The sequence below is a fragment of the Festucalex cinctus genome, chromosome 12 (assembly GCF_051991245.1).
Source record: "Festucalex cinctus isolate MCC-2025b chromosome 12, RoL_Fcin_1.0, whole genome shotgun sequence".
In the NCBI taxonomy this organism is placed as follows: domain Eukaryota; kingdom Metazoa; phylum Chordata; class Actinopteri; order Syngnathiformes; family Syngnathidae; genus Festucalex; species Festucalex cinctus.
This window is the reverse complement of record NC_135422.1, coordinates 24,515,912-24,522,536: the sequence shown is the minus strand read 5'-3', so window position 1 is coordinate 24,522,536 and position 6,625 is coordinate 24,515,912. Positions and strand designations below refer to the sequence as shown.

General features: G+C 34.7%; 2 long non-coding RNA genes across 2 annotated transcripts; one reads left to right on the top strand and one right to left on the bottom strand.

Annotated features, from left to right (window-relative positions):
* Window positions 1-1,304: 1,304 nt before the first annotated feature.
* Window positions 1,305-3,669, bottom strand: LOC144031919 (uncharacterized). Its single transcript, XR_013287629.1, has 3 exons — window positions 3,426-3,669; window positions 2,929-3,080; window positions 1,305-1,891 (listed from the first exon to the last, which is right to left on the bottom strand). It is a non-coding gene; the product is annotated as an uncharacterized LOC144031919 (long non-coding RNA).
* Window positions 3,670-3,792: 123 nt separating this feature from the next.
* On the top strand, window positions 3,793-6,173 carry LOC144031920 (uncharacterized). The gene is made up of 3 exons (XR_013287630.1): window positions 3,793-4,184; window positions 4,540-4,691; window positions 5,742-6,173. It is a non-coding gene; the product is annotated as an uncharacterized LOC144031920 (long non-coding RNA).
* Window positions 6,174-6,625: the final 452 nt, after the last annotated feature.

Sequence of the window (6,625 nt, the reverse complement as noted above, 5' to 3'; positions counted from 1 at the left end):
AAAAAAAAATGTTTAAATGCAAAGTAAAAAAAAATTACTTTTGTCAAATAAGAGCATGAAAATTGTATATAATGAGTATGAGTATATGATTTATAAATGTATTATGGTATATGTTTAGGAATTTTATGTATATATGTTGCTGGATAATGCACGCATCATTTTATTTTTAAAAATATTAACCTAGTATTGTATCAATAATGAAATAAGTTTAAATGTATAATGTATGAGGGGTAGGACTAAATAAGTTAACTTCTTCCTACTCCCTTTTGAACATGTAAACTATGATGAGTTTGTTTTTTGTTTTTTCTTTTCTTCTTTTCTTTTTTAACTTTTGTTTCTTTGCTGTTTGTTTTTATGTTCAATAATTCAATCAAAAAACGTGATAGCGTCAAAATGGGTACTTTTAACAAAAAAACATGCATTAGTCTTAGGGCAAAATAATTTAGGAATAGTGTGAAATGTGTTTAAGTTTTATCCAAAAAGAGTGGATGAGTTTTGAGAATTGGGTCTAAGCCTGAACCGTGTGTAAGGTTTGGTCAAAAAAGTGTTTCATTCCAGAAATTAGTCTCGGAAACTGAGAATTTGCTTCATCGAACGGGGTTTGGTGTTTTAGCAACTGATAAAAACTGTTAAGTTAAAAGCGGACATGACAATACAATAACCACACATAACAAAATCAGAACAACCCTATCTCAATTGTAAATAATACATTCAAATATTCACACCAACTTCTAGGCCGTGGGGTGAACCCCAAAAAAGTGCCTAGAAAATGAGTTTCGCTCCACTGTCTGGGCACTACTTGTTCAATGCATTTTTTGATAGATAATACCCTTCTGAACTTTGGGTTAAAAGTTCACCCAATGTTTTCCTGCCCCAATTTTGTCACAAGCCAGAAATGCATATATAGGTAAATAAAAAACGAACATCTTGTGCTACAGTTTTTGGTTGTAAAACGTCTTACATTAAATTTGGCAACAGAAAATCATTCCCAGATGTTATAAATACATGTACCTAACATCAGAAACAAGTATTGGTGGTTTGGTGCAATCATGTGAATTTAGATAATTAAATATATTAAATTTGTGCCAAAAAAAACAAAAAACGCTTCAACTAGAAGTGAAACCAGCACACGGATGTTACATTTAGCTATGTTTATGTTTCATATATGAAAACAATTCACAACCTATTACGTAATGAAAGGTACACAAGAAGCAGCATACATCGGCCAAAAATACTACCATGCACCACAAACCTGGAACAAGGCAAAATGGACTAGATGGAAATAGATGCATTCAGAGCCCAGATTATTATAACATATAGAATATTTATTAAAGTATCAGATTGTGTCATCACAGCATGTCATTTATACCCCCCGTCCCCTACCCAAAAAATATTAATAAAAAAAAAGAATAATAATAAAATAAAAATCAAATGTGCATTCACAATAAAACCTTTGGAACTTCATTAGAACAGCTCTCTTTTATTTTTTTGGCAGACCAATTTAACAAAGGTCTGTGTTGTGGAAAAATGGAATACAGACATTTTGATTTTTGCTTGAAAAGTGTTAAAATGGAGAGTTAACATCTTGATAATGAAACAAACAAAATGGCAGATTTTACATAGATTTTACAGCCCTGCACTGTAAAGTGTCCTCGTATGCCCTGTGATTTTCCAACCTGATGTTGTACCAGCCATGTGTTAGTGTCACTTTCTTGGCTTACATCAGTAGACTCAGTAGTTGATGTATCTGATGAGTGAGGTACCCTGTCTAAAAGTTTGTCAGTTGTTGATAATGTCTCTACAAAAACCATTTCAGAGTTGTTGCTGGAAAGGGGTGTGAAAAACCAGCTGGGGGAAATCACACCTCAATCTTCGTTTCAGTATATCCTGCCTGAAATAGAAAATTGAAGGGAAAGATGAGCACAAGATACACATATTCACATCACATTAGGGCTGCTCTATTATGGAAAAAAATAATCATCACAATTATTTTGGTAATAATTGAAATCAAGATTATTCTAAACAATTATATTTTGTTCAAATCAAGAAAATATTTCAACATTTGAAAATAAGACAATCACAATCATATGAAACTATAATTATGTAAGTTGCTTTTGGATCCAACAAAATTTTTAATATATTATTATTATTATTATTATTATTATGACGTTAGCAAAAATTTGAAGTTGGGGTGCAGTGTGTGTGTGTGCAGTAAGCTAGTTTTGACATGGGTGTGTGGTAAAATAACTCGTGTGGGCGTGCCACAACTCAAAATTAGTATTATTAGTGCTGCAGCTATCGAATATTTTGGTATTTGGATATCCTACTGAAAATTCTAGTGAATAATCGTATATTTGGATAGAAATACAAATATACCTATAGGCCTATATACTTTCTTGGTCAAAGAACAATTATAAATACAGAAGACAAAAAAAACACATTTGCATGTAATAATTAACAACCAACTGGTTTTCATTTTTAGAGAATCAATTGTATTTATTTATTTATTTTTAACTTAAATTGAGCTTGTCAGAAAACTATTTTTCTCTGAAACAGTGAGATTTTAGACAAATCTCTCCCCATAGATTTCATAAATGTGTTTCAATGTGAAGATTTATATGTTACCTGTAGTCTGAAGCATCAAGATCCCCGTGTTTATTAACACTGTTCACAAACCCCTTAGCTTGTCCATTCTCATCACATCTTTGTCAACTATAATCCTTTGACGGATTACTTGTTCACAAAAAGAATTTGTAGCTCTCTAAAACACACACACACTCACTTAATATGTGCAGAGTCATGCTTTCTAATTAATGCTGTCTCGAAATGTAAACAGAATACAAGTGACATATTGCTGACCAATGCTTTACTTTTGAAATGTGTAATTTGAGCAAAGTGACAATGAAATAGTGCAATGTAACAACTCACATTTGTTCGTCCCTGGTTGCTGTTGACTTTAAGAACCTTGTGTAATCTCTGAAACAAAACTGCACCTCCATTGTGACACAGTCTTTTGTCTTGAATATGCAGAAGAATGGAACAGTCTTTCTTCATCTCAGCGGCCTGCAGCAACCAACCCGCTTTTAGACAAAAAAGAATTACATTATAAGTGTTATTGTCACATCACCTCTTTACAGTATATGCACATCACAGATTTAAGTAAAGTAAAGTGTTTGTTGAGGTTGATGAGAGAGAGTTTGGGGGAAAAGGGGGTGTGTAGCTGTGACTATATTATGACTCTGATGGGCACAGGTAACTCGAGTTTGGTAACAACTGTTGGATTCACTCGATAAATCATTCAGCAGCTCGCGTTTTTACTAAACTATAGCCTTAAAACTTAACCTAGCAAAAAATTATTTTCAGCCCTATACTAAATATCGGTCACATTAATAACAGAAATGGGCACGCGTGTGTGTAGCACATACCTGCTGACAATGTTTCTGCTTTGGCGAGATGATCCCTCTTCCGTGTGCCTTCCAATCCCAGACGAGTCTACTTTGAAATTTATTTTTACAAATGATGCAGATGGCTGGAAGAACGGGGCCAGCTGAAGCGATGGGGAAACCTGAACGGGAACGAAGTTTTTTCACCACTTTCTTTTTAACTTTTTTTCTCCTTTCGCTCTCCGACGTTGTGGTCGCCATTTTTGTTATGCGGTTGCTATGGTGAGGAGAAAGCAGCAGCTACATGATTGGCTCATGTGACCTAAATCACACCACTACCGACCTAATGGCACTACGCCCACACGAGAGATCACTACGCCTCATCGCAAAATAGTGCCGGGGTTTCACCACCGAAAACACAAAATTGGCAGGTTTTCAGAGGGTGAACTCCACGGATTCGTACTTACTACTAATAAATCTATTTTATGAAGTAAAGATTATTTTGTGCCCCTGGTAGTGGAGCGAAACTGAACGATCATGTAGCTGCTGCTTTCTCCTCACCATAGCAACCGCATAACAAAAATGGCGACCACAACGTCGGAGAGCGAAAGGAGAAAAAAAGTTAAAAAGAAAGTGGTGAAAAAACTTCGTTCCCGTTCAGGTTTCCCCATCGCTTCAGCTGGCCCCGTTCTTCCAGCCATCTGCATCATTTGTAAAAATAAATTTCAAAGTAGACTCGTCTGGGATTGGAAGGCACACGGAAGAGGGATCATCTCGCCAAAGCAGAAACATTGTCAGCAGGTATGTGCTATACACACGCGTGCCCATTTCTGTTATTAATGTGACCGATATTTAGTATAGGGCTGAAAATAATTTTTTGCTAGGTTAAGTTTTAAGGCTATAGTTTATTAAAAAGGCGAGCTGCTGAATGATTTATCGAGTGAATCCAACAGTTGTTACCAAACTCGAGTTACCTGTGCCCATCAGAGTCATAATATAGTCACAGCTACACCCCCCCCCCCCCCCCCTTTCCCCCCAAACTCTCTCTCATCAACCTCAACAAACACTTTACTTTACTTAAATCTGTGATGTGCATATACTGTAAAGAGGTGATGTGACAATAACACTTATAATGTAATTCTTTTTTGTCTAAAAGCGGGTTGGTTGCTGCTGGCTGCTGAGATGAAGAAAGACTGTTCCATTCTTCTGCATATTCAAGACAAAAGACTGTGTCACAATGGAGGTGCAGTTTTGTTTCAGAGATTACACAAGGTTCTTAAAGTCAACAGCAACCAGGGACGAACAAATGTGAGTTGTTACATTGCACTATTTCATTGTCACTTTGCTAAAATTACACATTTCAAAAGTAAAGCATTGGTCAGCAATATGTCACTTGTATTCTGTTTACATTTCGAGACAGCATTAATTAGAAAGCATGACTCTGCACATATTAAGTGAGTGTGTGTGTGTTTTAGACAACCCAATGCTGAGAGCTACAAATTCTTTTTGTGAACAAGTAATCCGTCAAAGGATTATAGTTGACAAAGATGTGATGAGAATGGACAAGCTAAGGGGTTTGTGAACAGTGTTAATAAACACGGGGATCTTGATGCTTCAGACTACAGGTAACATATAAATCTTCACATTGAAACACATTTATGAAATCTATGGGGGGAGATTTGTCTAAAATCTCACTGTTTCAGAGAAAAATAGTTTGCTGACAAGCTCAATTTAAGTTAAAAATAAATAAATAAATAAAATTGATTCTCTAAAAATGAAAACCAGTTGGTTGTTAATTATTACATGCAAATGTGTTTTTTTGTCTTCTGTATTTATAATTGTTCTTTGACCAAGAAAGTATATAGGCCTATAGGTATATTTGTATTTCTATCCAAATATACGATTATTCACTAGAATTTTCAGTAGGATATCCAAATACCAAAATATTCGATAGCTGCAGCACTAATAATACTAATTTTGAGTTGTGGCACGCCCACACGAGTTATTTTACCACACACCCATGTCAAAACTAGCTTACTGCACACACACACACTGCACCCCAACTTCAAATTTTTGCTAACGTCATAATAATAATAATAATAATAATAATATATTAAAAATTTTGTTGGATCCAAAAGCAACTTACGTAATTATAGTTTCATATGATTGTGATTGTCTTATTTTCAAATGTTGAAATATTTTCTTGATTTGAACAAAATATAATTGTTTAGAATAATCTTGATTTCAATTATTACCAAAATAATTGTGATGATTATTTTTTCCCATAATAGAGCAGCCCTAGTCTGATGTGAATATGTGTATCTTGTGCTCATCTTCCCCTTCAATTTTCTATTTCAGGCAGGATATACTGAAACGAAGATTGAGGCGTGATTTCCCCCATCTGGTTTTTCACACCCCTTTCCAGCAACAACTCTGAAATGGTTTTTGTAGAGACATTACCAACAACTGACAAACTTTTAGACAGGGTACCTCACTCATCAGATACATCAACTACTGAGTCTACTGATGTAAGCCAAGAAAGTGACACTAACACATGGCTGGTACAACATCAGGTTGGAAAATGACAGGGCATACGAGGACACTTTACAGTGCAAGGCTGTAAAATCTATGTAAAATCTGCCATTTTGTTTGTTTCATTATCAAGATGTTAACTCTCCATTTTAACACTTTTCAAGCAAAAATTAAAATGTCTGTATTCCATTTTTCCACAACACAGACCTTTGTTAAATTGGTCTGCCAAAAAAAATAAAAGAGAGCTGTTCCAATGAAGTTCCAAAGGTTTTATTGTGAATGCACATTTGATTTTTATTTTATTATTATTATTATTTTTTATTAATATTTTTTGGGTAGGGGACGGGGGGTATAAATGACATGCTGTGATGACACAATCTGATACTTTAATAAATATTCTATATGTTATAATAATCTGGGCTCTGAATGCATCTATTTCCATCTAGTCCATTTTGCCTTGTTCCAGGTTTGTGGTGCATGGTAGTATTTTTGGCCGATGTATGCTGCTTCTTGTGTACCTTTCATTACGTAATAGGTTGTGAATTGTTTTCATATATGAAACATAAACATAGCTAAATGTAACATCCGTGTGCTGGTTTCACTTCTAGTTGAAGCGTTTTTTGTTTTTTTTGGCACAAATTTAATATATTTAATTATCTAAATTCACATGATTGCACCAAACCACCAATACTTGTTTCTGATGTTAGGTA